This window comes from Crinia signifera, chromosome 11, assembly GCF_055691185.1.
Source record: "Crinia signifera chromosome 11, ASM5569118v1, whole genome shotgun sequence".
Lineage (NCBI taxonomy): Eukaryota > Metazoa > Chordata > Amphibia > Anura > Myobatrachidae > Crinia > Crinia signifera.
Genome location: NC_139227.1, coordinates 88756632 through 88773639, shown reverse-complemented (window position 1 = coordinate 88773639; position 17008 = coordinate 88756632). Strand labels below are relative to the sequence as shown.

Genomic DNA, 17008 nt, shown 5'->3' with positions numbered 1-17008 from the left:
GGATTAAAGTCTGTGGCGGCCCTGGTCAACAAACTTGTGTGACCCCTATCAATCAAAGTGATATAATGGCCATTATAAAAATAAAGTAGAATGTATCAATCCGCATTGTGATTGTGTTAATTTCCTTAAGAAAAAAAGATATGGTATTTTATTTGAAAAACTAAATTTTTATGTGATATATAAATTATATATAAAGCGGCACCAATCGGTCTGGTAAACAAGGCAAAAGTGTTTTCAAAAAGTCACAGGTCCGATGTTTCAGGGTCAATGTACCCATTTTCAAGGTGTGAGAACCTATTTAAAATAATATTTGAATAATTTTAGACAAAATCACTTATAACACTGGACGTCGGGATCCTGACTGCCCGGACTCAGACAGCACTGCGCTCGCTACGCTGCGGGCATGGTGGCTCGCTATGCTCATCACCTATTCTATTCTACCTCTATGAGGGACGTGGATCCCTACGAGGGAGTAAAGCTGGTGGCCGTCGGGACCCTGAGTGTCTGGGTTTTGACTGTGCAAACACAGACCTCCATGCACCCGACTGAGCACGTCGCAGGGATGGGCTCTTTTCGGAGCCCTGTCCCAGCGTGTGCAGGGTGATACATCCCTGTAATAGTGTCGCACATTACAGTGCGATCCTGGGCGGTAATATTCCACATCACATTATATATGTCATTTTAAATAAATGGGCCCCTGAACGTGTAACAGAAACAATGTAGGTGAGAAAGATGTAATATGCTATGTAAAATATAAGCAAATCAAGACTAATAACTAGAGATAGCATGTAGCTGTAATGCTATTTGTAGTGTGATACCATTGTTATGTGACTGTAGACATAGCAGTCTGTATTGTTCAGTGTGACCCCTCCCAGAATACACAGACCCCCATCATAGGAGAGTAGGATAGGACTCCTATATAAAGGCTCCTCCCACCTCCACTCCTCACTCACCCTGTACTGACTGACTGTGCTGTACTGACTCAGATCTGTGGATCACAATGCAGAAGGTATTACTGATTCTCACCGTCTGCTGCTTCACCAGCATCCTGTCTATTCCAGGTAAGTCCTACTCCATTAGTGTTATTGGTATATGTGCATGAGTATATACAGTATACCTGCTTGGGTTTGTCATCATTCTCTCTATAGCAAAGCATAACTCAGTCCTCAGGACTTCCTTCTTAATGTATGATTGCCATCCCCTGTATTAAAATAGTTAATTGACAAGAATGGTGTTTCAACACAGGTGCTGGTAATCATACATTAAGATGGAAGTTGAGGAACAGAGCATTTTGTACCTAATGGAATGGGTCATGTTGGAGGGGATGCTGATGCTGGGTACAGACCTAAAGATTTATCTGTCTAATATGTTTGGTGGTCAGAGCCACCAACAGGGGGGGTGCTGTGGGTATAGCTGTCCCCTTGCAAATCAGAATCGGTCCCCATACCCTACTTATAACAGCATTACAGTGTTTGCAGTGGCTATTTGTACTGAATCCACAGTGTTGAAGTCAGTCAGGGTGAGTAGGGTAGGAGCCCACTGTCCTGAGGCAGGTAATGTGATAGGTGGTGGGGCATGTAGTCAGGAAGCACACACAGCAGCTAGGGATGCCAATCCCGGGGCATTTTTTCAATCCCGGGATTCGGGATTGAAAAATGCTCAATCCCGGGATTGGCTTCCCTAATAATAAAAAACACCCTGGCCGCCCGAGCGCTGGGTGGGTGGGCGGGTGGCAGGGAGCGCTGGGTGGCCGGCCGTGAGTGCTGGGTGGGTGGGCAGGCGGGTGGCCGGGAGCGCTGGGCGGGCGGCCGATTCGATGGATGTGCGGCTGTGCCCTGCGCAGCGTGACCTCGCAGCGTGACCTCGTCACGCTGTGCACTGCGGGGTATGGGAGAAGCCGGGCAGCGTCTGAGTGCTCAGACGCTGCCCGGCATTAAACTGCGCATGCGCAGTTTAATCCCGAAATCCCAATCCCGGGATTGAAATCCCGGCGTTTTGGGGGCCAAATCCCGGGATCCCGCCGATCTCGATCCCGGGATTGGCCACCCTAACAGCAGCTGACAGACAGTGTAACACATGCTAAATATTAGATGTGTAGTTATATATGACATTGTTATCATGGAAGTAACTAATACAGATGACTAATGAGAGCATATTGTTACCCTACAGTGCCGGACACCAGCAGCGGATGTACTGACTGCCCTCCAATGGCCTCAGGTATGACCGTATAAGCATACTTACCTACTTTTTAAACTAGTTTTAGGGAGATGATAGTTTTTCATGCTCCACACAAAAATTGTGTTTCGTTCCATAAATGGACCAGAGCCAGATTATGTGGGGGCCCAGGGGCCCAGTGCTTCCTATCTTAGGATGTGATTTTAATTTTTCTTACTCAGAGGTATATACAAGATAATAAATGTGATTCCTAAGAAATGAGCCCCAAATGTAATATAACCATATTGCCTATTTATGAAAAAGCGTGTCATGGAGATTGTGGACGTGTCCCGTTACATCTGTGAGGTGCGTCATTAAATGACTTAGCCTAGTGACTTTTGCTTAATATCCAAGCGATCTGACTAGATCTGTGTGTATATCCCCAGCAGATGGTGATGCACGGTCCTGCATGCAGTCAAAACTTAGTCAGAGCAACCTGCTCGCCAGAGGACACCTGGTGAGCACAGATCGCTCAGCACACATTGCCGGTGCATTGCATGTGTGTCGGCGATGGGTAGTGAGTTATCTGTGCTTAAGCACATCGCTCGGCATGGTGCTCCTGTCACCCCATGTGTATAGGGATTTACATCCAAGTGTAGATGAGCCCCAACACAGTCAGTAAGATCTATTGTACTTGTTCTAGAATAGACGCTACTACATTACCAGGCTTGTTCCCGTATTGTGTTTTACACGTGGTTCCTTCCATGTTAGTGGCCACGAGATACCAGATTCAAAACGCATGTAGCCATAGGTAACATTGGGGCAGATGTATTAAGCATTAAAAAGAGATAAATGCGATGGTGATACACGTCCAGTCAATCAGCTCCTACCTGTCATGTTCTAGGTGGTTTGGAAAATAACAGTTGGGAGCTGATTGGCTGGATATTTACCACTCTTTATCACCCTCACGTTTATCTCTCTTTAAGGCTTAATACAGCTGCCCCCTTGTGCTTTATAACAATACTTGCCTACTTTTGAAAACTAGTTTCAGGGAGATTATAGATGGTAATAAATTTTACACAGCGCCCCATTGAGGGGGCGTGTCATCCTCCACCGAAGGGCGTGTCTAGTTTCATATATGAAGACATTGTGAAAAGAGATTGTGAACGTGGCACCTAGAAGCGTGGGTGTGTGCCGCTACATCTGAGTGGAATCTTGTAAAATGACTTGTATACAAATGCAGATGAGCCCCAAAGCAGTTAGTAAGAGATACTATACTTGGTAATGTGCTGAGGAATGTGCTGATGATTCAATGTAAATGTATCTGTCTCTCATTTCTTTTCCCCAAAAAAATGTAACAGTGTAATGTGGGCTAGGTGACATGAGGGAGATTGCTAGACTAATGAGGGAGATTGCAGTTATTTCAGGGAGTCTCGGCCCCCCCCCTTGTCGGCATTGCGGCGGTTGGGATTCCGGCATCGGTATTTCAACCGTCAGGATTTCGACCACTGGGATTTCATACTGATCCCGTGGGATCATAGTTTTGGGATATCAAAGCCAGAGATTGTGCTGATATTGTTATCCATTCAGGCGCAGACTGGTGACATGTGAATGAATATATACACATATATATATATATATATATATATATATATATAATCACACACACTAGCAAGCCTGCCGAAGTGAAAGCTAGTCTGCTACCTTCTGTGTTTGTGCATGTGTGAGAAAGAGATGTAGTTTCACTCTCTGCCAGCAGATGGCAGTGTTTTGGAAACACTAGACTATAACTCAACAACTGAAATGGGTCCTCAGGATCGGAAGGTCGACACACGCATTATGTCAACAGTCAAAAAGTTGACATGTTGTTCTTGGTTTTTGGCACAAATGTTGACATGGACACCGTTCAAGTGTACTCCGTCCGCTTGCCATGCTTCGGGCACACTAGAATATTCTCCCACCATGCTATAGTGGATGGTAGGGAATGAAATGCTGCCTGTCGGCACAATTTGGCAAAAAAACAAAACAGGGAAAACCTCATGTCGACCTAATGCTTATGTCTACCTTCCAATCCTGTCGATCTAATCCTTGTAGACATTCAGAGGTCGACCTTCATAGGGACAATTTAGTGACCTATCCCATAGATAGATAGATAGATTCAAACATACATTGTTGAAACATACATTGTTGTTTAGTAATAGTTAATGTAGCAGTTTTATAGGGAGATGTTTGCCATTGTAAACTCTTCACCTTCAGGGGACATTAAGGGTCATTGCTGTCATTAACAACAACATTTATGTGGGATCACGGCAGAACGGGCCCGACTTCAGAAGCTGTCCGGCCTGTTCTGCCGTTAACGGCCGTGGATTGTCATTATCTGGGCCGTAGATCGACAATCCACGGCCATTAACGCGGTCATGCCCCCTTTGTGCCCATCGGCAGGCGGGACATTGAATCCTGTCTGTCGTTTTGCGGTCAAACGGGCCAAGATCCCAGATTGCATACTCCCCTAAATCTACATTGGCCATTATCTAGTGTAGCTTTGGGTCTGCGCTCTGTCACTGCTACATTTGATCTATAGACTTCTTCCTCTGACACTGTATGCTCAGATCACTGACTACAATCATATTTCTTTATTTTGCAGATAATCCAGCTAATAACCCTGAGGAAGGATCAGGACAAGGCTTTCTTCCCCAAATGATCCAACATGACCAGAGCCCACCTTCTGAATCTTCTACTACATGGCAAGACCTACCATTTCCTGAAACCCAAGAACATTCCGGATTTATTCCTGGAGACGAAGGCTCCGGATCTTAAATATAGGACAGAGAGGGTCAGGGGTTATAGAGGATATCTGGGGGACATTGTATAAATTTGTAACAATTATTTTTTTTAAATAATCTGGATAGGACCAATATGGTCTGTGTATATAGAGGGGGCTGGGGGCTATTTTAGCTTTTTAGGAACAATGTAACCCTTTTTTTAAAATAAAGAAACCTACATTTATTTGTATCAGGTTTGTTTCTTAGAAAGGGCCGGATTCTGACTTGGGAATAGGGAAGAGCATGTAACTGTGCTACTTGGCAAATCCATTGTGCACTGCAGATGGGTCAGACTCCGTTCTACATTGCAGTGTAATAAAGCAGCCGCCCAGCATTTGTTAGTGATCTCATTCACTCGGAGGCGTAAGTTCATCCCAATCGCCCGGAGGCAAGTTGGAGTTTGGTGCCCAACTCCTTTAAATGAAGGGAAAACAAATATTATGTATGTGTTCTGGAGCCCACAGCAAATTGGCAGGGCTCCAGATATGCTGGGTGAGAATAGCCAATGGGTTAGGATCACACTCACAAGCATTCAGAATCGGCATTCACCAGTGGGTCCTATCTCACAGTCCAGCAGTGGCGGGTGCACCGATGCTTCCTGCAGCACTGATCAAGTGGTATCAGACACAAGCCATTCTGTCTCCTATTGCAGGTGTTATCAGGATAGAGATAATGAACTCTGCAGCAGGTCTCCGCTAGAAGAGAGGTGATCCCACTTGGATCCCACACTTGCTGCTCTACATACAGGTGCCCCTTCTGGGCTTGGAGCCTGGAGGCATCCGGCTTCATTGTCTCCAGAAGTTACGCCCCTGCATACACCCCCCAAACTGCTGCAATAAAATGTTGTTTGAGACTATTTCTGCTTAAACTGTGTGCAGCCCCCAGTACTGTAGTATAGGGAGGGTTTTGGGTTGCTGGAGCCGCCCAAGATATATCACCCCTGAGAAAAGCTGGAAGAGCTAAAGTTTGGGGTGTATTTTTACAGAAAGACCAAACTACCTATTTTATTTCACAGGTTGGTGTAAGAACATCTAACAAGGTTTTTTTTTTTTTTTTTTTTTTTTTTTAGTGGGGGGCGCGGTCATGACGGCGTGCGTGACGTGAGGGAGGATCTTGCCTTCCGGTGACTCCATGCGGGAGAGCTGATCCTCGGTCCGACCCTCCTGATGAAACGCTACCTGGAATGGGAGTAAGGAGCCGGCTAGCAAAGAAAAGTCCCCCCGCTGTTTGGAGCAAAAGTGACTACGATGTCTGGCAGACTGACTGATATCTACCAAAGCCGCACGGTCTGAGAGTGCTACTCCCCAGTACACCGGGGGTGAGAGCTCCGGAGGGGGTGTGGCGCAGTCGTGATCCAGCCGTGGAGCGGGTGCCATTTGATGCCGTCAGACGCCGCCAGCCACCACGTGAGATGTATCTACAGGACAGTGTGAGGCTGGACGGAGAGAGGCAGTAAGGAGAAAGGCTGCTAGACGAAACCAGACGCCGCGTGGGAACTGCTATCCGAGTCATCAGTAAAGCCTGTTGGTGATGTCCGACTACCGGTGAGCTGAGTTTAAGTCGCCCTACGGCTGAAGCAGGTAAAAGCCGTGAGAAGCGGGATAAAAGTCCACACACATAGACATTATCAGTGGGGTGTGCACGGGCAATCTTTACCCTCGTAAGGGGCGCCTAGACTCGGAACCAAGGTCCAAAGCTAATGCCTTAAAAAAAAAAAAAAAAAAAAAAAAAAAAAAAAACCGTGCAGTCTATGTGGTTTTGAGGTTGCTTAAGAGACTGGGCAGTAAAGGAGAAAATAAAAAACCCTGAATAGTCGTTTAGCAGGTATAGAGTGACACTTAAGTCCTGCCGCACACCGAACTAAGCCGCAGCACAAGTTTGTTCAAATCTTTGATCACCGCTGCAATTGGATGCTATTCGTTTTGGTGGGGTAACTGTTGCCTTGTTGCCTGTTGCATTGTCTAAAGCCAGGATTGCCGTTTGTGTCTCAGTGTGTGTGTGGTGAAGATCCGCAGGGCTAAAACAAGTTTAAACATTTTTTAGAATATACTTGTATATTAATATCTCCTCAATATGGGGAAAGCAAGCCAGACCACTACGGCAGCTAAACTGGAAAAGTTCGCGCGAACACAACCACGTAATACCAGTAACTCCAGAGAGACTACTCTTCTTAGTACCCCCACAAAGGAGAGTAATGGGGCGGAGGCCCTTAAAGAAGTGACCTTACAGCAGGTCCTGGACGCCGTTAATGCCAGCGAGAGCCGGCTATCGGTACAACTCGGTAAGGTCCAGTCTGATATAACCCTGTTAAGAGAGGACGCTCAGAAAATTCGATCTAGGGTAACAGAGGTGGAGACCAGGGTCTCCAATATTGAGGACACTCTATCCCCCCTGCAGGCCCGTGTTGGGAAACTTGAGAAAGTGGTAAAAGACCTGCAATATAAGAATGTTGATATGGAGGGGCGGATGCGCCGTAGCAACATAAGAATTGTTGGTCTGGAGGAAAGAGCTGAGGGGACCTTGCCTGAGAAATTTGTTGAGGAATGGATAAAGCAGACCCTTGGGTTGGAGATTCTATCACCCTTCTTCACTGTAGAACGGGCGCATCGCGTTCCCTCTAGGCCCCCAGTGCCTGGCGCATATCCACGCACGATAATCGCCAAGTTGCTTCACTATCGTGACCGGGACAATATCCTGAGAGCTGCTAGAAGCAAGGGGGAATTGTTGCATAATGGGAATAAAGTTTCCATCTTCCCGGATCTCCCACTCGACGTGCAAAGGGAAAGAGCTCGGTTTCGAGATATCAAGTTAAGGCTGAGAGAGCTCAACGTTAAATATTCGATGCTCTACCCGACAAGGTTGAAAGTCATTGTGAATGACGAGGCAATGTTCTTTACTAGTCCTGGAGCTGTTGCGGAGTGGTTAAATAAATACTACCCTGCGGATCGGCAGCTTATCCCTTAAAGTCTATAATTTGACTATGATGGTCTGGACTTTATTATGTTTGGGGACCTGAAGGCCTGAGGGCAGCCTTATCTTGTGGTAGTTGGGGAATTATATTAAGATGGTGCTGAAATAATTGAATATGTTATGGCTTTATGGTATGCTTTTCTTATGTTTTCCATTTTCTGTTCTCTATTCTCTACTTTAAATGTTTTTAATAATGTCTAATATTAAATGTAATTTGGAATTGTCGGGGCCATAATATTGGATTGGAATGGTAGATTGGATGGGGAAGCAGCAATGAGGAATCCTAGGTAATCCTTAGTGGTTAAATAGCAGTATTCCCAGTAGTGGTAATAAATAAGAGTGTCGGTATCCGTCGGGAAATAAGATCTGCATATATAGTAAAAAGCTGCTAGTGTTGTTTTCCCCCTCCATATCTGCTATTCCAGCTGCATGCATAAATTCTTGCTCCCAGTATTGGGAATATGTATAAAAATTGTTTAGGTGAAAATGGTGGCGTTGATTTGGAGGAGGGCTGGGGGGTACTCCTGTGGGGTTACTGGAGGGTAGGCACGCCTAGCGTTTCGTGACTGTCAGTGAATAGCCTCTAATGAATGGGCGTGTGATGGTTTTTATGTTGTTTGATTGAAGTTAGGGTATTGTACCGGGATAGGTATACCTAGATGGGTAGGTTATACAGGGAGGGGGAGGGATCGGGGTTAATGTTCAATGTTGTTTGTTATGCTACAAGTGCCTGTTTTGATAGTATTTTTCTTGATGCTAGGTTGTATACTTATGGGATAATTGCGGATCCTGTGGTTAATTTGACTCTAAAGTGTCAATGATATCTGTACTGACTTGGAATGTTAGGGGGTTGGGTGATAGAATAAAGCGCTCCTTGGTACTTAGCCATTGTAAATCCATGCAGGCTGACATAATCTGCATGCAAGAGACCCATCTATTTGGAGATAAGGTGGCTGCAGTTGAAAAGACATGGATAGGAATGTCATTTCACTCTTGTTTCTCCCCATATGCTAGAGGAGTTTCAGTTTTGATTAAAAAAAATGTTAAAATTGAAATACTCTCCTCCAAAATTGATAAGTTAGGAAGGTATGTGTTCATTGAAGGGTGTATAGATATGGTCAGATATTGTATTCTTGCTATATATATCCCACCCCCTTTCTCCTTTGAGGTACTGAGACATGCGGTGGAGTTCGTCACCGAAAGACCAAATAGCTCCGTAATCTGTCTTGGCGATTTCAATGCGGTTATGAACCCAAGCATGGATAGGTGGAAGCGCAACCAAGATTATGCTGATAGTAACAGTAATGTTGCTAACTTCATTGGAGAAATAGGGTGGAGGGACATTTGGAGGGAAAGGCACCCGCATATTAACCAATACTCTTGCTACTCTGCCACCTACCATACTTTTTCTAGAATAGATATGATTTTAGTTTCTGATAATGTGATAAAATCGGTAGACTTAATCGAGTATAAACCGCAGGGTATCTCTGACCATACACCGATCTTAATGCAGTTGGATACTAGACAAAAAAGGGGATTTACATATTGGAAATTCCATCCCTCATGGATCCCGTATCTTGGTGGATTAGAAGAGACGAGTGAGTTGATTGAGGAGTTTTTCCAAACTAATGTAGATACTGCCCAGTTTAATGTTGTGTGGGATACTCTCAAAGCCTATCTGAGGGGCAATCTGATTAAAAAAGTAGCTGGGATTAAAAAGAAAAATCAAGAAATAGCTCTAGACCTTGAAAAATCAATGTCAGAAATGGAAAAAAAATATATTCAGGATAAGTCAGATGAGGCACGCCATGATTGGCTAACTACTAAACAAAAATGGGTGGAGCACCTGCAAGTAATGGTTAATCAGAATTTAATAAAACAATCTTATTCCTTTTATCAAAATTGTGATAGATCCGGTCGATATATGGCACATTTGGCCAAAGTTAATAAGCCCTCTAATATTATCCCTAAGATAATTACTGAAGACGGTCAAGTATGTTTCACCTCTGGTGACATTGCAGAGGCCTTCAGGGAATTCTATCGGCATATCTATCAATCCAGAATCGATGTGGAAGAGGCTACGTTAGTGGAATATTTAAGGGAAAGTAGACTTCCCACCTTATCGGATGAAGAAAGGTCTGTACTGGACTCCCCCTTTACATTAGAGGAGATATTGGACGCGATTAAATCTATACCAGCCAATAAGGCGTCAGGAATCGATGGTCTCCCGGGGGAACTATACAAAGTATTGGCTGTGAACCTCGCTCCCAAATTATTAACACTTTTTCAGGACATGGAACAAGGAGGTATACTACCAAATTCCATGTCCGAAGCTATTATAACTCTGATTCCAAAAAATGGGAAAGACCCACTCCGGGTGGACTCATACCGTCCAATATCGCTGATGACGGTGGATGCCAAGATTTATGCTAAAATCTTGGCTAATAGGCTCAACAGTGTTATTGGCGGTATAGTCCACCCGGATCAAAATGGTTTTATGAAGGGGAAGTCCACAGCCAATAACTTAAGCCGGGTTCATATGTATTTACAGATGGCAGATATGGTCAAACACGAGGTTGGGGTGGCATCTTTTGATGCTAATAAGGCCTTCGACTGTGTGGAATGGCCATATCTGAAACAGACCTTATTGGCCTTCGGTCTGAGCAATAAATTTATCGATAGGATATTTTTACTATATAGTCACCCCTCGGCCCGCATCCTAGCGAATGGTTATGTTTCTGAGCCCTTCCCACTATCCCGGGGTACGCGTCAGGGGTGTCCATTGTCGCCCCTATTATTTGCGGTGGCAATGGAGCCTCTGGCGTGTAGGTTGAGGAACGGGATTGGGAGGGTTGGTATAGGTTATAATATAATCTCTCTCTATGCTGATGACCTCCTTGTTGGATTGATGGACGGTGCCGATAGATTTCCGGAGATAATGTCTATTATAACTGAATTTGGCTGTTACTCTGGATTGGAAATCAATTATAGTAAATCACAATTATTGGCATTGGGTTCGGTCAGGGCCTCAGATAGTATGGGTATTCCAGTTGTGCAAAAAATTAAATATCTGGGGATTATTGTGTCGGGGAGACCTGCTGATTACATAGAAGACAATATTCTCCCCTTGTTCGAGGAAATAAAAAAGAAGTTTAAAAGTTGGTTGAGACTCCCACTTACATTGATGGGTCGATCCAACCTGGTTAAAATGTCAATTTTGCCTAAGATACTTTATATCTTGGTGCATTCCCCTATATATATTGGTGATAAGTTTTTTAAACGATTGGATTCTATGATCTCCATGTTTCTCTGGCGTAATAAGCTCCCCAGAATCAAATTAAATACGCTATGTAATGCAAAAGACAGTGGTGGTATAGCGTTACCAAATTTTAGATATTATTACCATGCAGCCCAGATGAATCACTTGGCTGGGTGGGTTAACAAAGATGAAAACACGGAAGATCTGTTAGCATTTGTAGCTAAGGCCGCCCCTGGGTTATCTCCCCTACAGATTCTTCTGGGGAAAGTAGCCCCTAAACATAATCCACCTCTTCTGAAACAAGCTAGAACTATCTGGAAACGGGTGGAGAAAAGTTTACAGTATGAGGGAGTGGACCCAGAATACTGTATTTTTCAGTTCCCGCAATTTCAGAAATTGAAAGTCCAGCAGGGAAATAGAATATGGGCTCAATATGGGATCACCAGTTTGAACCAGATTTTTGTTGGAAATAATTTGAAAACCTTCTCCCAGATGCGTATGGAATTTGGGCTCCCACAGGGAATGTTTTTTAGATTCTTGCAGATGAGAAGTGCTATTCAATCTGAATCTCGTTCTAGGGAATGGGAAATAAAAGAATCCCCAGTAAAAAAGATGTTATCCAAGATCCCTAGGGGTAAACGGCTGTCGAGGTGCTATAAATCCCTGATGGAGCGGACTCCAGTGGGTGACTTGGAGAAATTACGGGTGAAATGGACCAGAGATATCCCTGCGGTAGACAAGGATAATTGGGAAGAGGCCTTAAAAACAATAACCTTGGCTACCAAATCAATCAGAACCCAACAAATTCAGCTGAACATTCTGCATCGGACATATATGACTCCAGAAAGAATCAGTAAATTTTCTGAAGGTACAGGAAATAGGTGTCCTAAATGTAAGATCATAGGTGGGAACTTCTGGCATTTGATGTGGGAGTGTCGAGCATTACAGCGCTTCTGGTTGGGGGTGATGAGGGCTATGCTCAGGATGGGGATCCCTGACCTATGTATGCAACCTAGCTGTCTTGTGATGGGGATATGGCCGGTAAATGGTATGAACAAAGAGGACAGACGACTAGTTATTAACTTGAGTGCGTTGGCAAAGGTAGTAATTGCAAGATCATGGATGTCGCAAAAAGGCCCTGACATAGCGGCATGGTATTCCCTAGCTAATAAAACGGCTGAGTATGAGAAATATGTATATATTACAGACAAGGCAGTTGAGAAATACTATTCGATATGGGGGAAATGGTTACATTTTCAATGTACCATTTTGACTTAGTAGATACATTGTATGTGATATCTCGATTGATCAGTTGACCAGGGTATTAGCAATTGTTCTGTTAACAAAAAGAAAAAACTGGCACTTGTAGTCTATGTAGTATTGTTAGTACGTATTTAATTGTTTGTTTTTGGTGAGTGTGGTAATAATGTAAATTAATTTAAGAGAGGAAATGGACCAATGATATGCAAAAACGAATTGCCAGATCACTTTGCATATAGAAGGGATGTATTATTGACGATCGAGGTTATTCTGACTATGGGTAATAACGTATGAGGGTGTTATACTACTCTTAATCTTTTTTCTTATTATTATATAATCCTTTTTTTTCTTTTTAAATTATATATATTTTTTTTTTTTTTAATTATACTGCACTGGTAATTAAATGTCGACACAAAAGTTTTTGAAATCACCCATAAAGGTGCACGTAGCCAACACCAGATTTAGCAACAGTATAAGCGACGTAAATAGTATATATTCACTGAAGAGGAATTATTCTCCCTCTATTTTTTTATTGGTAAAGTTTTTTATCTTCTAAAACTTTTTTTTTGTGAAACACAGATATGCACATTGGGAATATGGTATGAATAAGGAACACTTTAGCAGAAAGAGGAAAAAAAAGAAAAGTAAAAAAAAAAAAAAAAAAAAAAACAAGGTTTTTTAGTGGTGCTTGACATAGGCGAATCTAGGGGGTGGTCCGGGGGTACACCCGACCACCCATTAGCCCATTTTGTAGCTGAGGGATGGGGCTTTAGCCCCGTGTCTCTAGCCCCCTGGGAACCGGAGATACTGCCAGGCAAAGCTGGAACGTTTTCCCTATAGGATAACATGGGACCCACTAATTCTGACCCCCACCCAGTTCAATGGCTGCCAGTTCCCCCTTCGGCATCACTGAAGCTCGAGGTTGATCTCAGTCTAACCCAAATCGCTGGGCCTTCAATCTGATACCACGCTGGATCCATATGGGTTAATTTGTTCCAGGGATATTGAGGTTAAACTTTTTTTTTTTTTTTTCATTTCTTAAATGTAATTTCATGACTGTTTGTGTTCTTTGAGGACAGATTTCTCTGGAACCAAACAGCCCAGTTTCACGGGACCAAAATCATTCGAAGCCAACTCAAAAGTTCTTCAATATGATACTGGTCTCATGTAAATGGGTCAGTTGGTTCCGAAGATATAGCTGGTTGGTTAAAGGGGGGTAGGGAGAGGGGAGTGGTTGTCTCCCTCTCACACCAGAAATGCAGGCTAGGCTGGTGTATAAGGGGTCAGCCTGGGAATGTCCCTGCATGATCCTGGGACCATATTCCTGGGTAAATTCCTGCATTTTCTGTTGTGAAAGGGGTATTATTTCAAACAGCCGTGACCTGCAGTGCTCTGAATACAGCCGGGCAGCCCCCTGCTCTCTGCCCAACTGTCAATGACTGTCACCCCTTCAGCTTCCGCTCCAATTCTTCTCCCCGCTTTCACCTCAGCGCACCCCCCCTTTAATCATGTGGTGCCGGCACCCGGCGTGCTCCCCCCGATGTTACGCACAACAACAGCGTGCACAGTATTTCAAATGTCCACTCGGCAAGAGGGGACACCAGGAGGGGAGTGGGAGCGTGCTCTGCTCCTCTCCCCATATAAGCAGCTGCACCTCTCTCCATCTCTCCCTGCAGCAGCAGCGAAGGCTCATATAAAAATTTACAGAAATTGGCACTTTTGGGGGCATTGCTTAAGGGACGCTACAAGTGGCGGTATGTGGGGGCATTACGCATAATGTGTGGCTTAATGTGTAAGGGGCATTACGGTGTGCAGCATCATGTGTAAGGGGCATTATGTGTGCAGCATCATGTGTAAGGGACATTATGAGTGCAGCATCATGTGTAATGGGTACTCTGGTGTGCGGCATCATGTGTAATGGGTACTCTGGTGTGCGGCATCATGTGTAATGGGTACTATGGTGTGCGGCATCATGTGTAATGGGTACTATGGTGCCATCAAGCAAGAACCCCCTAGCAATGAGCCCGTAGGTAAGCAGCACTTATGTGGCAAATATGTAATGGGCATTACGGTTTGTTATATAGTATGTAATAAGCATCATGATGTGTGGCACAATGTGTAATGGGCATTATGGTGTGTGGCCTTACGTGTAATTGGCATTACAGCGTGTGGCTTTATGTGTAATGGGTATTACGGAGTTTGCTAAAATGTGTAATGGGCATTACTGTGTATGGTCTAAAGTGTAATACCACACCCCTTGTTGTGATGCCACGCCTCCTTCACATGAGGCCATGCCCCCTTTTTGACGCGCGGGTCCCCATGCTCTTATGTCTAGATCTGGAAACATCCATTACCATAATTCTAGATTCGCCTATGGTGCTTGGTGGTGCTCCCAGAGCTAGAGAAATACATAAATTTACAAGAAGGAACAGAAAGCTTTTTTTTGGGGCACTCTTTAGTGGTTATCGGTGGGGTTCTTTTGTGGAATAGATTTGTATGTGGTAATATGAATTTTGGTACTTGTTTCCTAGCACGGCGACCATCACATGCCTTAATTAGTGGTATGCGATGGGACTCGATTTTCGGGTCCTAAGAGCCACACTGTACAATTTTAAAATCGCATTGCATGCCATTAAAATGGCATGTGGTGCGATCAAAATGATGATTTAATTGTACATGCACCCTGATGGGTGATTAGTATGTTATATGCACCCCCATCGTTAACGCCACCACCACTATTAACGCCAACCCGAAGCGTGGCGAGTGCAGCGAGCCCGCGAGGGGCGGCGGTACACGACCTCCGACCTTTTTATACTTTATTAGTATTTTTAGGTCGGCCAGACCTCACTCGTCGCTAGGCGCTGCTGCTCTAATTGGGATTGCACGTAGTCCCAAGCGAAGAAAAAAGAAATTGGAGAAATAGAGCTGCGCACCCAGCTAGAGTTATGAAAACAATTTAATATTACACAAATACAATATACAAATAAAAATATTTAAAAATCAAGAAAAATAAAAAATAAGAAGCACACAATATATAAAATAGGGAATATACAACCGGTTGTATTTAACTATATTCCAGTCCTGGTTATGGTGATTAGTGTCAGGTTAGTATTGTTATAAGCATATTACTGACGATTGCCACAGTACATTCCCAGGTTTTAATGTTGTTATTAGAAACACAATATATTGCACTATTTGTTAGTGATTAAAGGGTATTTTGTAGTCACTTTTTGTGTCTGGCCAGACAGTTTGGGTAATGGTACCTTACAGATGACCTTGTGCTGCTAGATCCTGTCCTCCCAGTTGATGGCGCTGGTTAGCCAGATATACAACTTTATCCGGAGTGTATTTTTCAGGTAAGCTGGTCACAGCATAATCAGGGGTACCAATCCTCTTAAATGTATTGCCAATAAAGTGGTCCACTAACGCGTTTCCCTGCCTGTTTGTAGTAATCAGCGGCTTCTTCAGAGAGTTTATGGGTGGCACTCTTTTGCCACCCATACACTCTCTGAAGATTTACCGACTCTGATCCGTTGCGCACGGGACCGTTCATCGGGTTGGAGGGGATGTCTACATATGTGATTTGGGACGATTTCATGGCCTGATTCATCCGAATCGGGTGAAATCGTGCCCAAATCGCATAGTGTATGGGGCCTTAAGTTAAGACAATAATGGGCAGCAGTCATAGTAAAGAAAAATAGTGGTGGTCCAGGACGGTATAATATATTATTTTTATAATTGGTGGTCCAAATCAGGGCCGGATTAAGGTGGGGCACAGGAGGTCAGTACCCCTTCCTCCCCCCTCTATCTAGCCCCCCTCCCCCCATGGCTGGCATGTATTTAAAAAATATATATATATACGCCGGTGAGGGAGCTGGAGCAGGGAGCTGCCAATGCTCCGGGCAAGTAGAGGAAGCAGGGGGGCGGGGGATGCTAGTAGTAGGGCAGAAGCAGCAGGCAGGGTACGCTGCGGGGGGATACAGAGGCGGCATTAACGGAGAGCCGGGCAGGGGGAGCCAGGAGCTGTCAGCGCTGGAAAAAAAAAGCCCATACGATGAATGGGCAGCCTGTGATTGGCTGAGCGCTCTCTCAGCCAGTCAGCAATTCACTGAGAGAGCGCTCAGCCAATCACAGGCTGCCCATTCATTGTATGGGCTTTTTTTTTCAGTACTGACAGCTCCCGGCTCCCCCTGCCTGGCTCTCCATTACTGCTGCTTCTGTGCCACTGTCCCCCGCAGTGTCCCCTGCCCGCTGCCTCTCCCGCCAGCCACCTTGCAATGTCCCCCATACGCCGCTGCCCCCCCCCCCTCTCCCTCCACCTTGCAGCTCACCGGGAGTTGCATATGATACATCGCATGCGATGTATCATATGCAAAACTTGGCACATCAAGTGCCTATTCGTGGGTCTCCCTCCCGGGGAGCTGCAGGGAAAATCTGGTCGGACTTGTCCTTAGGCCCCCCATACATTAGTCCGACTTGTCCTAAGTCCCATGCGACTTTACAAAAGAGGTCAGAGGCTGAGAAGCTTGTGCGGAGCTCTGAT

General features: G+C 44.6%; 1 long non-coding RNA gene across 1 annotated transcript; it reads left to right on the top strand.

Annotated features, from left to right (window-relative positions):
* Positions 1-960: 960 nt before the first annotated feature.
* LOC146045972 (uncharacterized) lies at positions 961-5084 on the top strand. Its single transcript, XR_014465704.1, has 3 exons — positions 961-1061; positions 2170-2217; positions 4799-5084. It is a non-coding gene; the product is annotated as an uncharacterized LOC146045972 (long non-coding RNA).
* Positions 5085-17008: the final 11924 nt, after the last annotated feature.